The sequence below is a fragment of the Primulina tabacum genome, chromosome 3 (genome assembly GCF_025594145.1).
Source record: "Primulina tabacum isolate GXHZ01 chromosome 3, ASM2559414v2, whole genome shotgun sequence".
In the NCBI taxonomy this organism is placed as follows: Eukaryota; Viridiplantae; Streptophyta; class Magnoliopsida; order Lamiales; family Gesneriaceae; genus Primulina; species Primulina tabacum.
This window is the reverse complement of record NC_134552.1, coordinates 36,906,240-36,930,162: the sequence shown is the minus strand read 5'-3', so window position 1 is coordinate 36,930,162 and position 23,923 is coordinate 36,906,240. Positions and strand designations below refer to the sequence as shown.

Genomic DNA, 23,923 nt, shown 5'->3' with positions numbered 1-23,923 from the left:
GAAACGGCTTCAACGCCTTCTATGAGTCGAGGATATGCTTCCCATCCAATTTTCTTATAAATTGGCAAACATGGTCTTTTTTAGTCGGATTCCCAAGACTATGACGCTCATCTTGGAATTGTTTGCATAAACGGAGAAGTTCAATATGCACATGTCCACTAGAATGCGTCTCAAGAGTCAATAAGATGTTATCTAAAGACTCCTTACTCAGCCCATTCTTAATGAAACCAATTTTATCTTCTCTGTTATTGGAAACACATCCCAAAGGTCTGCATCGTTTGTCACAAATCCATCTTGCACACTTATGACAAACCCCTAAACTTTTGGCCCTTCGTTTTTTCGCATAAGTGCTTTTTCCTAATCAAGGCAAATACCGAATGAGCAATGATTGTGGAACTTCTCCTCCTAATCGGACCTTAGCTTCTATTACAAGACGAATATCTTCTGTAATTCCTTTTTGCATTAGCAATCTCAATCTTTCACACCTTACTGCATAAATTTTTCTTAGAATATTTTCAGAAACAGAGAGAAAATATTTACAAATTTTTGAGAGAATTTCATCCATTTTGAAAAGAAAAGAAATTATTTTTTTTTATTATTGTATCAGCAATTGTGGGAAACTGATTTAACCGACTATGAGAGTCACGGAGTACCGTTATCCGCCATTTAACAGGGAAAATAAAAATATTAAGAAAACCTGAAATAAAAACAAACAAACTTAAATGCAACAAAAAAAAAATCAAGGATCAGAAAGGGAAATAAACTCTTCTTGAAAGATTTCATTTTCTAAAAATGGTTTAAGCCTTTGTCCATTTACTTTAAAAATATCACTATTTTTAGGATTTTCAATATCCACAGCTCCATAAGTATACACATGCTTTACAACATATGGGCCTGTCCATCTTGATCGTAATTTTCCTGGGAATATGTGAAGTCGAGAATTATAAAGCAAAACTTTTTTACCAATCTCAAAAGATTTTCTAAGAATTGTTTTATCATGAAATGATTTGATTTTTGCTTTATAAATTCTTGAATTCTCATACGCGTCATTTCTGAGTTCATCAAGTTCATTAAGTTGCAATTTACGCAATTTGTTGGCATCATCCATGCTTGAATTTAAAGTTTTGATCGCCCAATAAGCTTTATGTTCCAATTCCACAGGCAAATGACAATGTTTTCCATAAACCAACCTATAGGGAGACATATTCAATGATGTTTTAAAAGCTGTTCGATATGCCCAAAGTGCATCATTAAGTCGCAGAGACCAATCTTTTCTATTTGAGTTAACAGTTTTTTCCAAAATTTGTTTTATCTCCCTATTAGCTAATTCAGCTTGTCCATTTGTTTGAAGATGATAAGGAGTAGTTACTTTATGAGTAATACCATATTTTTTCATTAATGAAGCAAATGGTTTATTAACAAAGTGAGTTCCCCCATCACTTATCATGGCTCGAGGAATTTCAAATCTACTAAAAATATTTTCTTTTAAAAATTTGATGACGATTTTATGATTATTTTTTCGACATGGAATTGCCTCTATCCATTTGGAAACATAATCAACTGCAACTAAAATATACAAGTATCCAAACGACGATGGAAAAGGTCCCATAAAATCAATTCCCCAACAGTCAAAGATTTCAATTTCAATGATAGGATTCAAAGGCATCATGTTTTTTTTTGAAATCGCACCCAATTTTTTACAATTTTCACAGATCTTGCAGATTTCGTGGGTGTCTTTAAACAAAGTGGGCCAATAAAATCCACACTGCAAGATTTTTGCAGCCGTTTTCTTTGAAGAAAAATGTCCTCCGCATGCTTCTAAATGACAAAATTTAATGACACTACTTACCTCTTTGTCGGGTATGCAACGTCGAAAAATTTGATCTGTACAATACTTGAACACATACGGATCATCCCAATAAAAGTTTTTTACCTCATTCAAAAATTTTCTTTTATCTTGGGAACTCCATTGCGGTGGCATTTTTCCTGTCACAAGAAAATTTACTATGTTAGCAAACCAAGGTGTAGTAGTAACTGAAAATAGATGTTCATCAGAAAAATTATCGTTAATTGGTGTCATTTCACAAGATGATCCTGTTACTAGTCTCGATAAATGATCGGCTACGACATTCTCGGTTCCTTTTTTATCTTTGATCACAATGTCAAATTCTTGGAGTAACAAAATCCATCGTATCAGTCGTGGCTTTGCATCCTGTTTGGTCAACAAATATCTAATAGCAGAATGATCAGTAAACACAATAGTCGTTGATCCAATCAAATAAGAACGAAATTTATCTAATGCAAATATTACAGCAAGTAGTTCTTTTTCAGTTGTGGAGTAATTCATTTGAGCATTGTTTAAAGTTCTACTTGCATAATATATCACATAAGGCTTACCGTTTCTTCTTTGACCCAGTACTGCACCGACTGCATAATCACTCGCATCGCACATGATTTCAAATGGTAAAGACCAGTCAGGAGGTTGCATGATAGGAGCTGATGTTAAATGTCGAATAATTTTATCAAAAGCATTTTGACATTCTTGAGTCCACTCAAATGCAGTGTCTTTTGTTAAGAGGTTACAAATGGGTTTAGAGATTAAACTAAAGTCCTTTATAAACCTCCGATAAAATCCAGCATGGCCCAAAAATGAGCGAATTTCTTTAATGGTTTTTGGAGGGGGTAAATTGGCAATGACATCAACTTTTGCTTTATCAACTTCAATTCCATGAGATGACACGACATGTCCCAAAACAATTCCAGAAGTAATCATGTAATGACATTTTTCCCAATTTAAAATAAGACCTTTTTTCTCGCATCTTTTTAAAACTTTTTCCAAATTTTCAAGACAATTATCAAATGTATTCCCAAAGACAGTTAAATCATCCATGAAAATTCCAAACAATTTTCAACCATGTCGCAAAAAATGCTTAGCATACATCTTTGAAATGTTGCTGGGGCATTGCATAAACCAAATGGCATCCTTCTGAATGCAAATGTTCCAAAAGGACATGTGAATGTAGTTTTTTCTTGATCTTCGAGTGCAATGGGAATTTGATAATAACCTGAATATCCATCAAGAAAACAGTAGTATGGATGACCATCTACTCTTTCTAAAATTTGATCCAAAAATGGTAATGGAAAATGATCTTTTCTAGTGGAGTCATTTAATTTTCTATAATCAATACACATCCGCCAACTAGATGGGACTCGACTTGTTAACAATTCACCTTTTTCATTTTTTATCACTGTGATGCCAGATTTTTTTGGAACTACTTGTGTTGGGTTACCCACTTACTATCAGAAATAGGGTAGATAATCCCAACATCAAGTAGTTTGAGAACTTCAGTTTTCACAACATCTTTCATGTGTGGATTTAATCTCCTTTGTGGTTGTTGAGATGTTTTAGCATTTTCTTCTAAATGAACTTTGTGTGTGCAAATTAGTGGATTAATGCTCTTGAGATCTTTTAGTGTCCAACCAATTGCATTTTTATGTCTTTTAAGCATATCAACTAATTTACCTTCTTGATCACTTTCTAGTTTGGAAGAAATTACGACCGGATATGTTTCATCTTCTCCAAGAAATGCATACTTCAATTCTTCTGGCAAGGGTTTTAACTCCAATATGGGTGGTTCGTCTTTGTTCTCATATTTTGCATCAAATTCTTTCTCTTATCCTGGTAACGAGTGATACCTGATAAAATCATCAAGATCAATTTCAATATTTTCTTTAACAATTTCAATTGAACAAATATCTAATTGATCACGAATACTCCCTTCTTGAATGTTTTCTTCCACAAGAGTTTCAATAAGATTTTCATCTTCACTTTCATCTCCTTTGTCATGTGGTTGCTTACAAAGATTAAAAACATTGAGCTCCAAGGTCATGTTACCAAATGACAACTTCATTATTCCATTCCTGCAATTTATAAGGGCATTAGAAGTTGCTAAAAATGGACGACCCAGAATTACAGGAATTGCATTACAAGCTTCGATAGGTTGTGTATCTAAAACTATGAAATCGACAGGATATACAAAGTTATCAACTTGGACCAATACGTCTTCTACCATACCTCTTGGCACTTTAACAGATCTATCGGCAAGTAAAAGTGTTACCGAAGTAGATTTTAACTCGCCTAGATTGAGTTCTTGATAAAATGAATATGGAAGTAAATTCATACTAGCTCCAAGATCAAGCAAGGCTTTTTTAATCTTTCGTTCTCCAATAATACCTGAAATAGTAGGACAACCAGGGTCTTTGTATTTCAAAGTATTATTATTTTGAATGATTGCACTTACTTGTTCAGCTAAAAATGCTTTCTTTTTCACATTCAATTTTCTTTTCACATTGCACAAGTCTTTCAAAAATTTGGCATATGATGGTACCTGTTTTATTGCATCTAATAAAGGAATAATAACTTTTACTTGTTTAAAAATATCATATATATCAGAATTCAAATTTAATTTTTTTGTATTTTTCAATGCATGAGGGAATGGTGGTGACACTGTCTGTTGAACCTCCTCTTCGCAAGTTATGGGTTCCACTTCCTTACCCTTTGGAGTTGATTTATCATCATCTTCACAAGGTTCAAGAATGGATTTTTCCACAACCTTACCACTTCGAAGGGTAATAACAGATTTTACCTGATCCATCGATTGAGTTCCAGAAGTTCCAGTTTGTGAATGATGATCCTTGGGATTAGGCAGAGGTTGTGAAGGAAATTTACCTTTTTCATGAACATTAAGTGCAGATGCAAATTTAGCAAGAGTATCTTTCAAATCTGTCATGGTTTGAGCAGTTTGAGTATTGATAGACTCTTGCTTTGCAATGAAAGAATTCAATGTATCTTCCAAATTTCTTTTAGTTGGATGAACATAAGGTGCGTAATTTTGAAAATTTTGTTGATTTTGGAAATGTGGTTGTGAAAATTGTGCAGCATTATCATTCCTCCAACTAAAATTTGGATGATTTCGCCAACCTGGATTGTAATTTTGAGAAAATGGTTCAAAATTTGGCCTTTTGAAATTGTTCAAAACATTGGCTTGTTCATGGAGACATTCTTTAAAAGAGGGCAAAGTGGGAAAATCTTTTGTAAAATGATCACTTGTATCACAGATGTGACACACAATTTCTTGAACAGATTTTAATTGACCATTCTTTTTCAATTCAAGTGCCTCAACTTTTCTTGCCAAAGAGGTAAATCTAGCTTGAAGATCATGTTCATCTTTGAGAGTGTACATACCTCCACCAGATGTAGGAGATTGAATCTTGTTTGATGGTTCGATTGTACCTATAGTGTCCCAATTTTGAGCATTTCCAGCTAATGAATCGAGATACTCAATTGCCTCGTTTGGATCTTTATCTTCAAATGTTCCATTACACATAAATTCAACCATTTGCCTATCTTTAGGTGTTAAGCCTTCATAAAATTGAGAAACAACCCTCCAAATTTCAAAACCATGATGTGGACAAAGATTAAGCAATTCTTTATATCTATCCCAACACTGATAAAAAGTTTCTCCTTGTTTTTGAGTGAAAGTGATGATTTGCCTTTTGAAAGAATTTGTTCTATGAGATGGAAAAAACTTTTTCAAAAATTGTTGTTGCAATTCATCCCAAGTTCGAATGGATCCCGATCTAAGATTTTGTAGCCAAGTTTTAGCTTTATATTTTAAAGAAAAAGGAAAAAGCTTAAGTCGAATGGTGTTAATGCTACAATTTAGATCATTATATGTGTTGCACACTTCTTCAAACTCTCGTAAATGCATGTATGGATTTTCAGAATTTAAGCCATGAAAATTGGGTAAAAGTTGGATAATACCAGGCTTAAAATTGAAATGAGATGCATCAGGGGGAAAAACTAGACATGAAGGTGCACTAGTACGTGTAGGATTCATGTGATCTCTAACTGTTCTTCGTCTATCATGATCATGTTGAGATTGAATTTCATCTTCATTTTCTTGGATGGGTTCTTCCGCCATGTTTTGTAAAAATAAAGGGTTATTTTGAATGAGTCGACCACTAAGTGTACGTGACCAAATGCTCATGCAAATGCAAATGCAAAAAAAATAAAAACACACAAAAGCAATAAAAATTTAAATAAAGAAAAATAAACTATAAACAAAATTAAATAGACTTCAAATTAAATTATACTTCCCCGGCAACGGCGCCAAAAACTTGTTGCGACTTTGATTGTTGCACTCCCAAGAGCAGGTTGTCCACAAGTAGTATAATTCGTTGAGTCCGAATATCGTATCCACAGGGAAGCTAAGGTAATTACAAGTCCACTACAATGTCTTTTTGTTTTGTTTTTGTTTTTTGTTTCTTTTTAATTTTAATTGTTTGAATCTTTAATGGGTAAATTTTAATTGTTCAAATTTTAATTTAAGTAGTTGAGATTAAAGGATCCACTCTTGGTATTTTAATAAAGTTAACATTAACGAACATTATTGAAATCCACTTAATAAAATGGTTCCAATATATTAAATAATCATATTTATATTATGTTATATATTATTATCTTATAAGTATATAATATATAACAAAACTTATAAATGTGGTCAAGTATTTATTGTGCTATATAAATTTGTAAACACTGAATCAAGGTTCCCACTTTAAATGGTTGGTAAAATCAAACTAACATTCAAATGGTACCAAGAAATTAATATTATGATATATTTATATATAGTAAATCAAGGTTCCCACTTTAAATGGTTGGTAAAACCAAACAAACATTTAAATTGTTCCAAGAATTTAATAGTATAATATATTCATATATAATAAATCAAGGCATCCACTTTAAATGGTTGATAACACCAAACTAACATTTAAATGGCTCCAAGAATTTAGTGTAACATATAGCAACAATAAATCAAAACTCTCACTTATAAGTAGGGTATAAAAATGCTTAAAGAAATAAATTTAACATAAACAATAAATAATGATTAAATAATATAAAACATAGATTCTTACCTTTTAGTAACCTTATTATCATGCAAAGAGTTTTACCTTTTCATCTCAACTTTAGGAAGTTAGCTATTCATTATTCAAAGTGTAAAACTTTGAATATGAAATTAACATGCTAATTATATTTAAATGAAGAAATAAAGGAAAAATATAGAGAGAAATATTATGAACTCAAAGGTTTGTTCATAGAATGAGGGATATCTATATACATTACAATGCACCCCTATTTATAGCCAAATTTGGGGAGACAACCACAAATAAAATATTATTTTTTTACACAAAAGTCTTCATTGGTGTTCCAAGATATTATATTATATTACACATCACTTTTGAAAATCTTCTTCTTGGAATTTGCTTCTTCACATAAAAAGAAACATGTGGATAATTGAGTTGTCTAGTTGTGGTATTTTTTTTCAAATCATTTGACAAAGTAATTTGAGAGATATGGTCAAAATACTAGAGCATGGTAAAACTGCCACTCCTTTGGTAACTTTATTTGTTGCTTAATTTGATCCCAATTGTGAGAGGATTTTTATCTCATGCTTGACACCAATATTGTAGATATTAATATCAACTTTCTACAGGTCCAAGAATCATCTTAATCCCATTTGCAACGCCAAGTTTATTCTTGTTTTATCGAACCTGTAAAAAATAGTAAAAACTTGTAATTACACAACAACTTATATTTTATACAATTTATTATAAAACATATAATATTTAAACATTTAATAAAACAAAAACTATATATTTATATTATAAAACATTTAATTAATGTACAATTTTTATGTTTATCACTGATGCTAATCATATTATATTTTAAACTATCAAGAGTAGAACATCATCGAAAATAATGTTACCATGTATAAGCTTACCCTTACCCACGATTCTACCTTTTGAGTCATCTCCAAAACTGATTTTTGGACCTGAATATTTGACCAGTTTGGATAACAAATCAGCATCCCTTGTCATATGTCTTGAGCATCCGCTATCTAGGTACCAGATTGAATCTTTAATTGATGTACCTGTCAACTGCAATCATACACAATGAATAATTTTGGTACAAACATCAATTTGGGTCCTAAACAGATTAGTCCCTTTAGGAACCCAGACTTGAACCAGTCTATCTGACTTTCCAGTTGCTGTGTTCCAGATAGTTTTTCTCGGTTTGTGTGTGCTTGATGTGTTGTGTGTAGATGAGACAATATGCGTTTTAGCCTTGTTCACCTGGTTGTTAATCCGATATCTTTTCTGAACATTCTTACTGTTATAATGAGTATTCCTAAAGATCTGATTTTCATAATTGAATCTTTTAGATGACCGGCTTCGTGAATCATTAGATGTCAGCTTCTTATTGTTCTATTGATATGTATTCCAGTGTGATTTACTTCTTGAGCGCATGATCTCTGATGAAATGATGTCTGACATCAATATGTTTGGTCCTTGAATGAAGAATTGGATTTTATATAATCGCAATTGTGCTTGTATTATCAATGAATATTGGTGATTCTTCTACAATTACTCCATAGTCTTTTAGTTTTTGCTGAATCCACAGTATTTGGGCACAGCAGCTTCAAGTAGCTAGGTATTCTGCTTCAGTTGTGGAAGTTGCTATAGATGTTTGCTTCTTGTTGAACCATGAGATCATTATGTCTCCTCGAAACTGACATGATCCACTGGTGCTTTTTCGATCAAGTTTACATCCTGCATAATCTGCATCTAAATATACAACTAAATTGATAGATGAATCCTAAGCATACCACAAGCCCACATTTTGTTTGCCTTTAATATATTAAATATTAGTTTGGCAGCTGAATAGTGCCCTTTTGAACAAAACCCTACGACTAAATTTCTTAGTTTGTTTTAAAGCTTGAACCGACGTCGCGGTTTAACCTGAATCAACCCGAATCTTTACCAAACTTTAAATAAAGCTTGCTAACACCTAACCAACCCCTTTTCAACCCAATTTAAAACCATTTAGAACCTTCGAAAATGCTTAGAAACCTACTGAATTTTTATGCCATTTTGAACCAAACCCTAGCCCAACAAACCATATTCCCCTTCGACCCTAACCCTTAACCATCGTGACTAGCCCCTAAACAGCTATCCTAGGACCTATACCAAACCGTTATAACTCTACTAGACCAGCTCTAGCTAGCCATGCACGAGAACGTGCATGGTTCTCCAAGCCTTGCGCCGGCCACATCTACGAAGTTCCCTAGACATGCGCCATCCCTATCCATCCTCTCTAGCCATGTGTAGACCACCATGGCTCGATTCTAGGACCCTCATGAGCCCAGCCCCTCTCTTGAAAGCACCCTGTGCAGCCTCGCCACTTTATCCTTCCAAAATCATGCCCTTGCTTGTGTTGAAACCCAAAAAAAAACGTGCAGTCCTTTTCCTTCCTTTCCAGCCTTTAACTGTGCATCTAAGAGTCCTTAAACACGCTGTAAATTGAGCCTCTACCATCCCTAACCTGGCAGCCCCTTCCCTTAACAAGAATCATCCAGAATTATGCAAGAAAAATCATTTTTTCCATGTATAAAACCTTAAAAATGAAAATAGCATGATGCTTTGAGATTTTTCGTCCAAGAACACATAATCACACAAAATATGGCATTAATGATGAGAAAAGAAAGAAAAAAGCATGTCTTTGCGTGATTCATGCACGAATATTTAATTCTTGATGTGAAAGGATGTTCCCGGAGAGGCGGGGAATCCTTGGTGCGTTTTCCTTCAAATTTGACGTGGATTGCTTCAAAAACGTGTGATCTCAATCCTCTCCACTCACTCACAAAATATGTGTGAGTTTAAAAATTTTAGGCACTCTTATCAAGTATATCTTGGGCCATATACTTTATTAACTAATTTTATCACAATGGTTAATCAATAAAAAAGATTTTATAAATCATATTTTTATAGTGATCAAAATATTAAAATTGATTTTTTTTCAAATAAAAATTTAAACATCCTTAGATAGATTAACACATTTTCTAATTTAAACCTTTCAAACATGTAATGTAATGATATTTTTGCAAAAATTACTAAGATACAAACAATAAACATAGTTTTATTTTAAAATAATATTTTAAAATTTTTTTTTAAGTTTTTTTTTTTAAATTTGTTCTCCCCCCAATCAAAATATGACAGTGTCCCTAATATCAAAATAATTATTAATAAAGAGTACATAATGAAAGAGATATCACCTGAAATTTTATTGAAGATAACAAACTGAACAAACGCAAACCAATCCACGACTTTTGAATCAATGATCCAACTTTCTTTTCTTACTGCTTGATTGCGACCAATTGATCTTTGTTATCATCGGATCAGGCTTATAAAAAAAGCTTCCAAATCATCAATTAATTTGTCAGCAGTCGAAGCAGAGATGAGCATCCTTCGTGAATTTTCTGAAATGAAATTATGTTCCACAGCTTTATCAAAAAATGTCAACAAACTGTCATAATAATTATTGATATTCAACAAGCCCACAGGTTTATTATGGATATTAAGTTGTGCCCAAGAAACAGTGTGAAAGATTTCTTCTAATTTACCAAAACCACCTGGTAGTGCGATAAAAGCATCAGAATTTTCAATCATTTTGGTGATTTTTTCATACATAGAAGAAACTTTTAATTCCTCCCCAATCGTAACACCTGTAATATTTCCTTCAGCTAAAGCTGTAGGAAAAATACCCAAAACCTGACTACCTCCAAGATGAGCAGATTTTGAAACAGATCCCATTAACCCAATATTACCTCCCCCGATATACCAAGTGAATTTTTCTCTCATCCAATATCTTTCCAAGATTATTCGCTACTTCTACAAACACTTCATCTTTTCCAGAACTCGACCCACAAAATACACAAATATTTTTCAATGTTTGTGCAGAGGATCCAGCCATGTTTTTACTTTTTTTTTTGGTCTGCGAAAATAGAGAGAAAGATGAGAGATTTTATAGGGGTAATATGTTATCATGACAAAACTATGGGTCACAGCTGTAAGCAGAATAAACAGTAAAAACAATAACGACACACATGCATAGAAACAGTAGTGTGATTGTGGCTCACGAATTTCCTCTGGTTTTACGTCCAGAAACGGCTTCAACACCTTCTATGAGTCGAGGATATGCTTCCCATCCAATTTTCTTATAAATTAGCAAACAAGGTCTTTTTTAGTCGGATTCCCAACACTATGACTGTGGGGACCCGGACGCTAATCATCTTATTTATCGTCATTGGGACTAATTTAATTAATTATAATAAATAGGGTCTAAATTTTTTTTTTTAAAATGCGGAACGTAATGGCATATATCATAACATACATGTCAGTATTAAAAGTACAAATCTTGCACTATATACAATCAGTCTCAACTAAGGTTTAACAACTATATAACAAGTGTTTAAACCCTAACTCTAGTCCAAGTCCGTAGTCTCCACTCTAACTCGATCTTTCTTCACCTCTGTGACCCTGAACCTGTCCCACATGTTGCCATGCACACATACGGACAAGACAACAGCCGGATAACTCCGGTGAGATATAAATATCCCAGTATAAACAATGTATCAATGCAATCATATAAAACATATATAAAAGCATAAACAGTCATTAAAACATGTATCCAATCTGACTACATAAACCAATACGAATCTGTATTTAAGTCAATGACTTATTATCTTATCTCAACTTATTTCTAACCTAGGGATCCCGATCTAATTTAGACTTTGGTATGCTGTATCGAATGTCTACAATAGACGTCGATCTACATCTAAGCTCATCGATACACCGTAAGTCTAGAGTCTACGCGGTTCTGACAAAGACTCGGCGGTTCTGCCCTAGCTAGGCTGATCTGCCCTAAACTCAAACTCTGGCTCTGCTATAATTCAATAGACTAAACATATCAATCTAATAATCTGCAAATATCAATGCAATAAAATAAAGTACGTGATTTTGGAAAACTCAAGTCAAACCTAACTCGAGTTGTGCAATCCCGAATAAACATTTATTTATACCTTTATTCTGTCGCTCTGATACAATCGAAGTCTCGACTTAAAGCCTGTCAATGTTTAATCTGGCAATGACAATATCAATATACTGTATCAATATTCTATTCAAATCACAACATCCCCGTCTTATCAAATTCTGACGGTACAACAGTACAATCTTGCGATACCGGTGATACAACACCAGTATATACTAATTCCAATAACTTATAATCAACCACCGTACAAATCTGACATCACATCTCAGTCAATCTCATTCTGAAAATCATAACACTTCCAGTATTCAGTCCGTTTCTTAATCTGACTTCGATTCTACACTGTCTAACATGTCAAGAATAACATATATGACATGTATTCAATTCCAACAACATCATAATTTCAAAACATGTCAAAACGTAGTAAAACTTACTTCCAGTTATAGCCTGCGTCGATAAGAACACAGTATCGAAGTCGAATTTAAAATCTAACAGACGGATTTTACACAATCGCGATTCTAAGCTTCCAGGAAAATTTTGATAGCGTTTCTCTCAGTTTCCCGTTTCTGAAGGATTATAACGTTTGTATACATATATATATATATATATATGCACGTTCATGCAATAAGCCAAGTGGCTTAATCTTTGTAGCACACATCTCGCGCATATGCGCGAGACACTCGGTCTCCGCGCGTATCATGCACATCGCCTCGCGCATATGCGCGACTCATCTCCGCGCATATGCGCGAGACTCTCTGGAGTTCCTCGCATAGGCTTGGCGCATCTTCCGCGCATATGCACGAGGTCTTCTGCCTGTTTGGCACATGTGCGCGCATCTGGTCGCGCATGTGCGCCGATGCTACTGTCCTCGCACATCAATTTTCACACGCGATCTCATTTCGTGTCTCGGTTAGCCCTTTCATAATTATCTCGATTAAAATTAATAATCGTAATTTAACACGGTATAAAATCTCAGGCATTACATTTCTCCCCTCCTAAGATACGATTTCGTCCTCGAAATCACAGGCATTCAATTATATCAATAGGGAGTATATACAGAAACTGTATAAAATTTACATTATCGAAAAAACTCGGGGAATTCTTGTCTCATATTTGATTCAGTTTCCCAGGTTGCTTCTTCAGTGCCATGACGAGTCCATTGAACTTTCACCAGTGGAATGGTCTTCGTTCTGAGCTGTTTTTCTTTACGATCAATAATCTGAATCGGTTTTTCAATATAGCTCAACGTCTCATCCATTTCGGCCTCGTCTGGCTGAATAGCATGTGAAGCATCAGGAACGTATTTCCTTAATAACGATACATGAAAGACATCATGTATCCCGGATAATGAAGGCGGTAACGCGAGTCGATAGGCACGATCTCCTATCTTCTCGAGAATCTCATAAGGCCCAATATATCGTGGAGACAGTTTCCCTTTCTTGCCAAATCTGACAACTCCTCTGAAAGGTGAAATCTTTAAAAATACTCGGTCTCCTGCCTCAAATACCAACGGCCTACGTCGAACATTGGCATATTTGGCCTGTCTGTCTTGTGCTGCCTTCATTTTCTTTTGAATTAGCTTCACTTTTTCTGTCATATCTCTGATCATGTCAGGTCCAATCTCAGGCACTTCTGAGATATCATCCCAATAGAGAGGGGATCGACACTTCTTTCCGTACAACGCTTCGAATGGTGCCATCTCAATACTCGTCTGATAGCTGTTGTTGTACGAAAACTCACAAAATGACAATGCATCTTGCCAATTAGTGCTAAAATCAAGCACCACTGCTCTCAGCATATCTTCCAGTGTCTGGATAGTCCGCTCTGACTGTCCGTCGGTCTGTGGATGATATGCGGTACTCAGATGTAACTTCGTACCGAGAGCCTGCTACAAACTCTGCCAAAAGTGCGAAGTAAATCGAGGATCACGATATGATACAATTGACTTCGGCACTGCGTGCAATCTGACCACTTCTCTGACATAAATCTCTGCCATCTGGTCAAATCTGTACGTCATCTTGTACGGAATAAAACATGCGGATTTGGTCAATCTGTCAATCACGACCCAAATCGCATCACAACCTCGGGAGGAACGCGGTAACTGCGTCACAAAATCCATGGAAATGTGATCCCATTTCCATTCAGGAATGGACAAACTCTGTAATAAACCTCCTGGTTTCTTTCTTTCTGCTTTCACCTGCTGGTAATTCAGACATTTGGAGACAAATTCGGCAATGTCAGTCTTCATTTGTTTCCACAAGAACTATCTTTTCAAATCATTATACATCTTTCTGCCACCAGGATGAATACTGAATCGACTGTTGTGCGCTTCTGACAATATCTGTCGTCTCAAATCTGAAACATTCGGCACAACCAAACGATTATTTACATACAAGACGTTATCACGTACCTGATATTCCGATCGATGCCCTGTTCTGATCATCGATACTGATTTCTGTACATTCTGATCAACTTTCTGAGCCGCTTTAATCCTCATAATCAGCTCTGGTTCTACTTGCACCGTATAAAGTTTCAACGGTCTATAATTTGTTTCAAATGCTAATCCAGACAAACAGCAGTCTTCTATCAAATTTGAAACACCGATCGTCGACAAGGATAAAGAACATACCTTTCGACTTAGTGCATCAGCTGCTGCATTAGACTTTCCTGGATAGTATTTGATTTCACAATCAAAATCCTTAAGCAAATCAAGCCATCTTCGTTGCCTCATATTCAATTCAGACTGTGAAAACATATAGTTCAAACTCTTATGATCAGAATATATCTCAAACTTTTCCCCGTAAAGATAGTGTCGCCATATCTTTAATGCAAAGACAATGGCTGCCAATTCAAGATCATGGATTGGATAACGAGTCTCATGTGGTTTAAGTTGTCTTGAGGCATAAGCAATAACATGCCCTCGCTGCATCAGAACACATCCCAACCCTCTGTAAGAGGCGTCGCAATAAACCACAAAATCACCATTACCGGATGGGATAGTCAACACCGGAGCACTGGTCAATTTCTTTTTCAACTCCAAAAAACTGGTCTCGCATTCTTTAGACCAAACAAATGGAGCATTATTCTGAGTCAGCTGAGCAATCGGTTTAGCAATACTTGAGAAATCTTTAATGAAACGACGGTAATATCCCGCTATAACGCATAAAACTTCGAATTTCGGGCACTGACGTCGGTCTTGGCCAAGAAATCACGGCTTCAACCATTACTGGGATCCACAGATATCCCATCTCCGGATATAATATGCCCCAGAAATACTACCTGCCTCAACCAAAACTCGCATTTCGACAGTTTGACATATAATTTCTCCGCCCTTAAAATTTCGCAACACAGTTCTTAAATGCTTAGCATGCTCACTCATATTCTTTGAATAAATCAAAATATCATCGATAAAAATAATCACAAAATCATCGAGATATTTCTGGAATATACGGTTCATCAATCCTATAAATACAGCTGGAGCATTCGTCAGACCAAATGGCATGACAATAAATTCATAGTGTCCATACCTGGTTCTGAATGCTGTCTTTGAGATATCAGAATCTCTGACTCTCAGCTGATGATATCCAGATCTCAAATCGATCTTGGAATATATAGAAGAACCCTGCAACTGATCAAACAAATCATCAATACGAGGCAAATGATATTTATTCTTTATCGTTGCCTTGTTCAGTTGCCGATAGTCGATGCAGAGTCTCATCGAACCGTCTTTCTTTCTTACAAACAATACTGGAGCACCCTAAGGAGAAACACTTGGTCTGATGTACCCCTTGGCCAGTAAGTCTTCCAACTGATCTTTTAATTCTTTCAATTCAATTGGTGCCATTCTGTACGGATCCCTAGAAATTGGCACTGTACCTGGCATCAATTCAATGCTGAAGTCTATCTCTCTAACTGGAGGTAATCCCGGGATCTCATCTGGAAAGACGTCAGCAAACTCACGTACTACTGGCAGATCTGCCAATGATGGACTCGACTTCAGTACATCTACTGAATAGACATGGAATCCCTCTGCTCCTTTCTGTAATAATCGAGTCATAGATAATACAGATATTAAAGGAATTCTCGATCTAGAACCCTTACAGTAGAATTTCCACTCTTCAGCCATGTAGGGCCTGAATCTCACTATCTTGTGGAAACAATCAACTGTAGCTCTGTACTTGGTCAGTATATCAATACCGATAATACAATCAAAATCTGACAACCCAAGTACGATGCAATCTAATTCAATCTCATGCCCGTCATATTGTAGTACACAATGTTTTACACAATTTACGGATATCAAACCTGTCCCCAAAGGAGAAGAGACAGACACTACAGTAGCTAAAGACTCTAAAGGCAATGCATGACTCAATGCAAATCGTTCAGAAATAAATGTATGTGAAGCACCGGTATCAATCAATACATAAGCAGGGTAACCACATAAAGAACAGTTACCTGCCACAACGTCATCTGGTGCTTCCTGGGCCTGCTCCTCGGTCAAAGCGAATACTCTGGCCTGCTGTCTAGGAGGCTGGCTAACAATCTGTCTACCTCCTGGCCTCTGCTGTGACTGAGCTGGCGCTGGCTGAAATGTATGAACAGCCGCTGATCGTCTCTCAGTCTGTGCTGCTGATCCCGATGAATCGGCTCCTTGAGATCTTTGGAATCCTCTCTGTGGACACACTTTAGCAAAGTGTCTCGGCTGTTTACAGATGTTGCAACTACCAGTTACTCCCTGGCACTGCTCAGTTGCATGTCTTCCTCCGCAAGTCTTGAAATAAACTCCAGTGTAACCCTGGCTCTATCTGGAACCACCGGAGCTGGAAGAACTGCTGCCAGACTTTTTTGAATTGCTTTCCCCTGGCTTTCAAAAATTCTTTCTTCCCTCCACTTGCTGCTGCCACCCTCAAATCTAGGAGGTTGTTGCTGTGGTGTCGGTGCTGGAGGCACAAATGAAGCCCCTTTCTGTCTCATCAGACCGGCTTCTGCTCCCTTAGCTCTGTTCAGGGCGTCAGTAAAGTTATTCGGTCGCCCTGTGTTCACCAATGTGAAAATATCGGGGTTCAAGCCATTGATGAACTGGTCAGCAGTAGCTTCCTCGCTGTCAGCCACATGTGGAGCAAATTTCAACAAGGTGGAGAACTTGGACACGTACTCTTCTATGTTAATCGGTCCCTACCTTAGATTAGCAAACTCCGCCCCCTTGTTTTTTCTGTACGACACTGGAAAGAATCGTTGATAAAACTCAGTTCTAAAGACATTCCAGGTAATAGTCGTACCTCTATGCTCCATGGCTCTCTTTCTAGTAATCCACCAGTCCTTAGCAACATCGTGTAACTGGTGTCCAATTAATCGAACTCGCCTCTCATCTGTATACTCCAATGAGTCAAAAAGCATTTCAATATCATCAAGCCAACTCTCGCACTCCATAGCGTTCTCTGTTCCTTTCAAAGTTGGCGGGTGAAATGACTGAAATCGTTTCAGTAACGTTTCCATTGGGGTCGGTGTTACATCCATCGGAGGATTTGATGTACTTCCCTGTTCTGGTACTCGTCTCGAAGGCATATCTGGTTATCAACAGAATTAGTAACTCAAATACAAAAACCAACTTCATTCCTCCTCTGATCATCTTACTGCTGATCTAGAATCAGTGCTGATCCATTCTCAATAAAACATATTACTATATCAAATCAGATAAGCAACTAACATGTATTAAAGCAGTAAGACATGCTAGCATTCAAAAGCAGGAAAGAAATCCTTAATCTACCCTGCTCACTAGCCTCTTCTATCTCAATCTAAAGGATCTATCGCCCTGATACCACCTGTTGTGGGGATCCGGACGCTAATCATCTTATTTATCGTCATTGGGACTAATTTAAATAATTATAATAAACAGAGGTCTAAATTTTTTTTTTAAAATGCGGAACGTAATGGCATACATCTTAACATACATGTCAGTATTAAAAGTACAAATCTTGCACTATATACAATCAGTCTCAACTAAGGTTTAACAACTATATAACAAGTGTTTATACCCTAACTCTAGTCCAAGTCCGTAGTCTCCACTCTAACTCGATCTTTCTTCACCTCTGTGACCCTGAACCTGTCCCACCTGTTGCCATGCACACATATAGACAAGACAACAGCCGGATAACTCCGGTGAGATATAAATATCCCAGTATAAACAATGTATCAATGCAATCATATAAAACATATATAAAAGCATAAACAGTCATTAAAACATGTATCCAATCTGACTACATAAACCAATACGAATCTGTATTTAAGTCAATGACTTATTATCTTATCTCAACTTATTTCTAACCTTGGGATCCCGATCTAATTTAGACTTTGGTATGCTGTATCGAATGTCTACAATAGACGTCGATCTACATCTAAGCTCATCGATACACCGTAAGTCTAGAGTCTACGCGGTTCTGACAAAGACTCGGCGGTTCTGCCATAGCTAGGCTGATCTGCCCTAAACTCTAACTCTGGCTCTGCTATAATTCAATAGACTAAACATATCAATCTAATAATCTGCAAATATCAATGCAATAAAATAAAGTATGTGATTTTTGGAAACTCAAGTCAAACCTAACTCGAGTTGTGCAATCCCGAATCAACATTTATTTATACCTTTATTCTGTCGCTCTGATACAATCGAAGTCTCGACTCAAAGCCTGTCAATGTTCATCAGGAAAATTATCGTTAATTGGTGTCATTTCACAAGATGATCTTGTTACTAGTCTCGATAAATGATCGGCTACGACATTCTCAGTTTTTTTTTATCTATGAGCACAAAGTCAAATTCTTGGAGAAACAAAATACATCGTATCAGTCGTGGCTTTGCATCCTGTTTGGTCAACAAATATCTAATAACAGAATGATCAGTAAACACAATAGTCGTTGATCCAATCAAATAAGAACGAAATTTATCTAATGCAAATATTACAGCAAGTAGTTCTTTTTCAGTTGTGGAGTAATTCATTTGAGCATTGTTTAAAGTTCTACTTGCATAATATATCACGTAAGACTTACCGTTTCTTCTTTGACCCAGTACTTCACCGACTGCATAATCACTCGCGTCGCACATGATTTCAAATGGTAAAGACCAATAAGGAGGTTGCATTATAGGAGCTGATGTTAAATGTCGAACGATTTTATCAAAATAATTTTGACATTCTTGAGTCCACTCAAATGCAGTGTCTTTTGTTAAGAGGTTACAAATGGGTTTAGAGATTGAACTAAAGTCCTTTATAAACCTCCTATAAAATCCAGCGTGTCCAAAAAATGAGCGAATTTTTTTAATGGTTTTTGAAGGGGGTAAATTGGAAATGACATCAACTTTGGCTTTATCAACTTCAATTCCATGAGATGACACAATATGTCCCAAAACAATCCCAGAAGTGATCATGTAATGACATTTTTCCCAATTTAAATTAAGACATTTTTTCTCGCATATTTTTAAAACTTTTTCAAAATTTTCAACAAAATTATCAAATGTATTCCCAAAAACAGTGAAATCATCCATGCAAAATCTCCAAACAATTTTCAACCATGTCGCTAAATATGCTTAGCATACATCTTTGAAATGTTGCTGGGGCATTGCATAATCCAAATGGCATCCTTCTAAATGCAAATGTTCCAAAAGGACATGTGAATGTAGTTTTATCTTGATCTTCGAGTGCAATGAGAATTTGATAATAACCTGAATATTCATCAAGAAAACAGTAGTAGGGATGACCTACAACTCTTTCTAAAATTTGATCCAGAAATGGTAATGGAAAATTGAAACGTCTGCTTTTTCGTTTTCTTAAAAAGTACTAGAAATTTTTTTTCTTTCTTTCAAACCTTCATAATTCAATATATATATATATATATATATATATATATATAAATAATTTAAAATACCTTGATACTATTTTTTAAAATAAAACATCCAACTATTACTTAAAATCCAAAGGGAATAGTCAAACAAGAAATCGTAAATCGTTTTACCAAACCTAAAAAGCAATAAATGTTGAAAAATAAGTCCATACTAAACCTCTCAATATCTCTCAAAAGCATAAATAAAATGTCGTAAAATCGTTAACTTAAAATCATAAACTTAAATGCGAAAAATAGAAGCGCTGGTCCTCGGGTTATGTGCACCGATAGTCCAGCAAAGTCATCCATCAAGACCTCCAATATCATAATTATTAATATCACCTGCATCATACACATCTAGTGAGTCTAAAAACTCAACACATCATATCCTTGATAACAAGTAATATGTAATACAGTTAACATATAGCAGTGAAAATACTTGTACTTAAAATATCATTTTCTTAATAATGCATAAACTTTAAACTTAAACATTTTCAAAAACATAAACATATCACATAAACATATTCATATCATATCCATTTTCGTGTCCATATTCATATTCATATTCGTATTCATATTCATATTCATATTCATATTCATAGTTCATATTCGTGTATGTTGAATTCAGATCGTGATTGTGACTCGTATTCTTAATCGTATTGGGCGATGGATCCATCTACATGAAACCACAGTACTGAGCGGCGAAGACATCAGCAATACTCTCACCGGTCAAGTGAGTCCATGGCCAACATATAAACATATCAACAGTATTCGTATTCGTATCACGTATTCGTATTCATATTCGTATTCGTATTCGTATTCGTATCACTGGAAACACGATCGTCGGGCTGCCACTAGGACCATAACCATCACGATATTTCCAACATATTACATATTTAGTCACAATCCGTTCACGTGCTTCAACATGTCGTATTTCCATTGCTTAATAAAAACATGCATATAATATCGTTTTTCTTAAAATCTAGCATGCAACATGTCTTTTAAATGTCAATATTTAAATCATAAAAATCATAGACATTTAAAAATCATAACTTAACATATTAAAAATCATAAATATCCATGAACATTTTTAAAATAAATATTTTAACATCATAAACGTTTAAAATAAACATTTAAATCATAAAAATTTAAAATAAATGTTTTAGCATATTAAATCATAAAACATTAAACATATTAACATCTTAAAAATCCATAAATATTTAAAATTGACATATTAACATATAAACATCCATAATAATTGAAAATAATAATATCAGCATATAAAACAATATTTAGAGCACTGCCATGATGTTTACTAATTTTCCGGTGTAAAAAGATCGTTTTACCCCTAGACCTAAAATTTTACGTTTTCGACTATTTCTTGATTCCATTGACTCTAACATGTCCCAAATAATTATTTAAGCTTACATCAATTTTCGCAAATTTTTATTTAGCTTAATTCGATGACTTTTAAATATAATCTTTAAATATAACGTATTAAAGCGTTTTAATCCCGAATTAAACCAAACCTTAATATAAAATTTCCAAATTAAAAAATTAGGCTTTTAATAATTATTTGAGCTTAAATAAAATTTTTCATAATTTTATAAAGCATAAAACTAAGCGTTTCAATAACTCGTTAATTAGCGTTTCATGCAGCGATTAAATCCTGATTAAATTCAAAACACGTTATTTTGATCCCGAAATTTTAAAATAACCTTTTTATGATTTAATCTACCCTTTCAAGTCATGAGCCACACCCGTGGACCCATGGATTCAATTTTTGCCTTTTAATTTTCGTTTTTGACACCTTATTGCACATACCGAGCCATCTCCTAATTTACCCGAGCCACGCCCGAGCCACCTCGAGCCAAACCCAAGACAACCCACCTATGGACTCTACTGAGCAAGCCCAGCCCGTAAAACCACCCATGGCACGCTCAAAAACTTGCTGGACAGTAGCCAACTTGTATGAATGTGTGTGCGTGAGCTTGTATTCTTGGTGTATTAGGTTCCCTTGTCAACTAGGACACCTCCAAGCCTTAACCACTCGACCCCTCACGACACTAACCCTCCCTCGGACCACGCCCAGACCAAGCCCAGACCAGCCCAAGTCCCTGAACTCGCGCACCAAGCACCGTACCAGATACATGCAGCTTGGCCGAGACTCCTCCTTGGATAGGACTCCACGTTTTTGCTGCTAGGGTTCCAACCACCGAGCCACCCCTTGAACCAGCCCCTCAAGCACCATCTTAGGACCCTAATGGCTCGACCTATCCCAGCCCAAATCCCCCAGGCTGAGCTCTCTCGTCCCTGCACCATCTGCAAAACCTGCGTTGCTTTCATGGGGCTTCACGGGTTGGAGTCCTAGCTTGCTAGGACTCCTTCCCAGCCTCTTGTCACGGACCCTATCCAAGTCCTGGCCCCGACTGGACCCTAGCCCAGCCACCGAACTCAGAAAGCCGTGAGCCTTATGACACACCAGCCACCCGATGGTTCTAGCTTCAGTTTCTACTTGTTGCAGCGATCGGTGTGTTCCTAGAATCCTTAGAAATCGTATAAAAACCATGCTTAAACATTACCTAATTCATGGCAGTCCCTAGCAATACAAAGACAGGATTTTTTTTTTTATCATAACCACGCTGTCAACATCCATGCTTATGTAAAAACAAAAATATGATTATCATGTCACTTAATTTTCGTACAAAGCATGCATATAAACATATTATGGTGTGATGATGTTTGAAGGGAAGGATTATGCGTACCTTTGCGTATTTTACGCACGAGAAACCATTGGCGATTTTTAGAACGGCGACGAAGAGACTATGGCTTGAATTTTCTTGCAAACCTTTGATGTTTTTCCCTCAATTTAATTGTGTATGCCGTGTTTTGTTGGTGGTGGGGGAAGAGTTTTGGTTGCCAAAAATCTGAAGTGGCGTGTGAAAGTGTGGGGTTTGGGGTGGGTTTAACATAATAAATAGTTAATTATCTCCTTAATTAAGTTTAGACCCATTAAGCATAAGTTTAGGCCCATTAGTCTTAATTAGGATTTAATTAAAATTTTAAATAGTTTTGTTTAAATAACTTTGTTAATTTATTAGCCGGGTTGACAAAAAGTTCATATTTTTGTTGAAAAACCAACACCGATAAAACTTACGTTTCGGCGTATAAAATCACCTCAAAACCTCTTTTTTTTTTCAAAAATAAGAAAAAGCATCACCCTTAATTTAAATAATTTAAAACAATTATTTAATAAAAACATTTTACGTTTTTCAGCCCTCGGTCTCCGTTATCCGATTGCAACTTGAATAATCTTTAAAAATACAATTTTATGCATCATGACAATTAAATCCTATTTAACATATAATCATGCATGTCACATAATCAATTAAGCAATTAATATCAATTAATTAACCATTTTTCAGAATTCCTAGATTTGCATGCCGTTGGATTACGTCGTCTTAATTTTTGGACCTTACAATTCCTCCCCCCTTTAAATAAAATTTCGTCCTCGAAATTCGCTTATATTCAATAACCCAAAGTTTAGATCCTAGTATCCCAAAAATCAACGCTTTCGCTATGCTACTCTGATCAAACTTAAGTTCTAGAATGTCCTTATGTCTCCTTGATTCCGATTCGATTCTAATAGCCACTTTAACCGTTCATGCAATCATAAGCAATATAAAAATGTTAAATGACTAGGTTACCCATAAGTATAGTGTCTGTCTCCTCCTTGGCTTCTTCAGTGTTCATAGAATATGCTCTTCCCACAGTAGGTGCATTCTTCTTCGGGCAATCAACGGCTTTGTGCCCTTCTTCCTTGCATATGAAACACTTAGTAGTACCCCACACGCACGGTCCAAAGTGTAGTCAATTGCACTTCTTGCATGGTTGTCCTTCTGCAGGCTTTGGTACTGCAGGTGGTGGCTTCGGTGGTCCTGACTGCTGATGATTTTGACCTTGGGACTTTTGAGGCCCCTGAGGTCTAGGAGGACCCGTATATGGCTTCTTGTTTGGATGGTTATTATTTTGATAGTGCTGCCTCTTGCGTTGATTCTCAAAATCGATGTCCTTCAAAGACTGTTCAGACTGGAAAGCATAAGCGACGGT

The 23,923-nt window shown here is 35.7% G+C and overlaps 1 pseudogene; it reads right to left on the bottom strand.

The window, feature by feature from the left end:
* The window catches only part of LOC142538689 (uncharacterized), a 42,405-nt pseudogene extending 36,421 nt beyond the window's left edge, over positions 1–5,984 (bottom strand).
* Between the last annotated feature and the right edge of the window lie 17,939 nt (positions 5,985–23,923).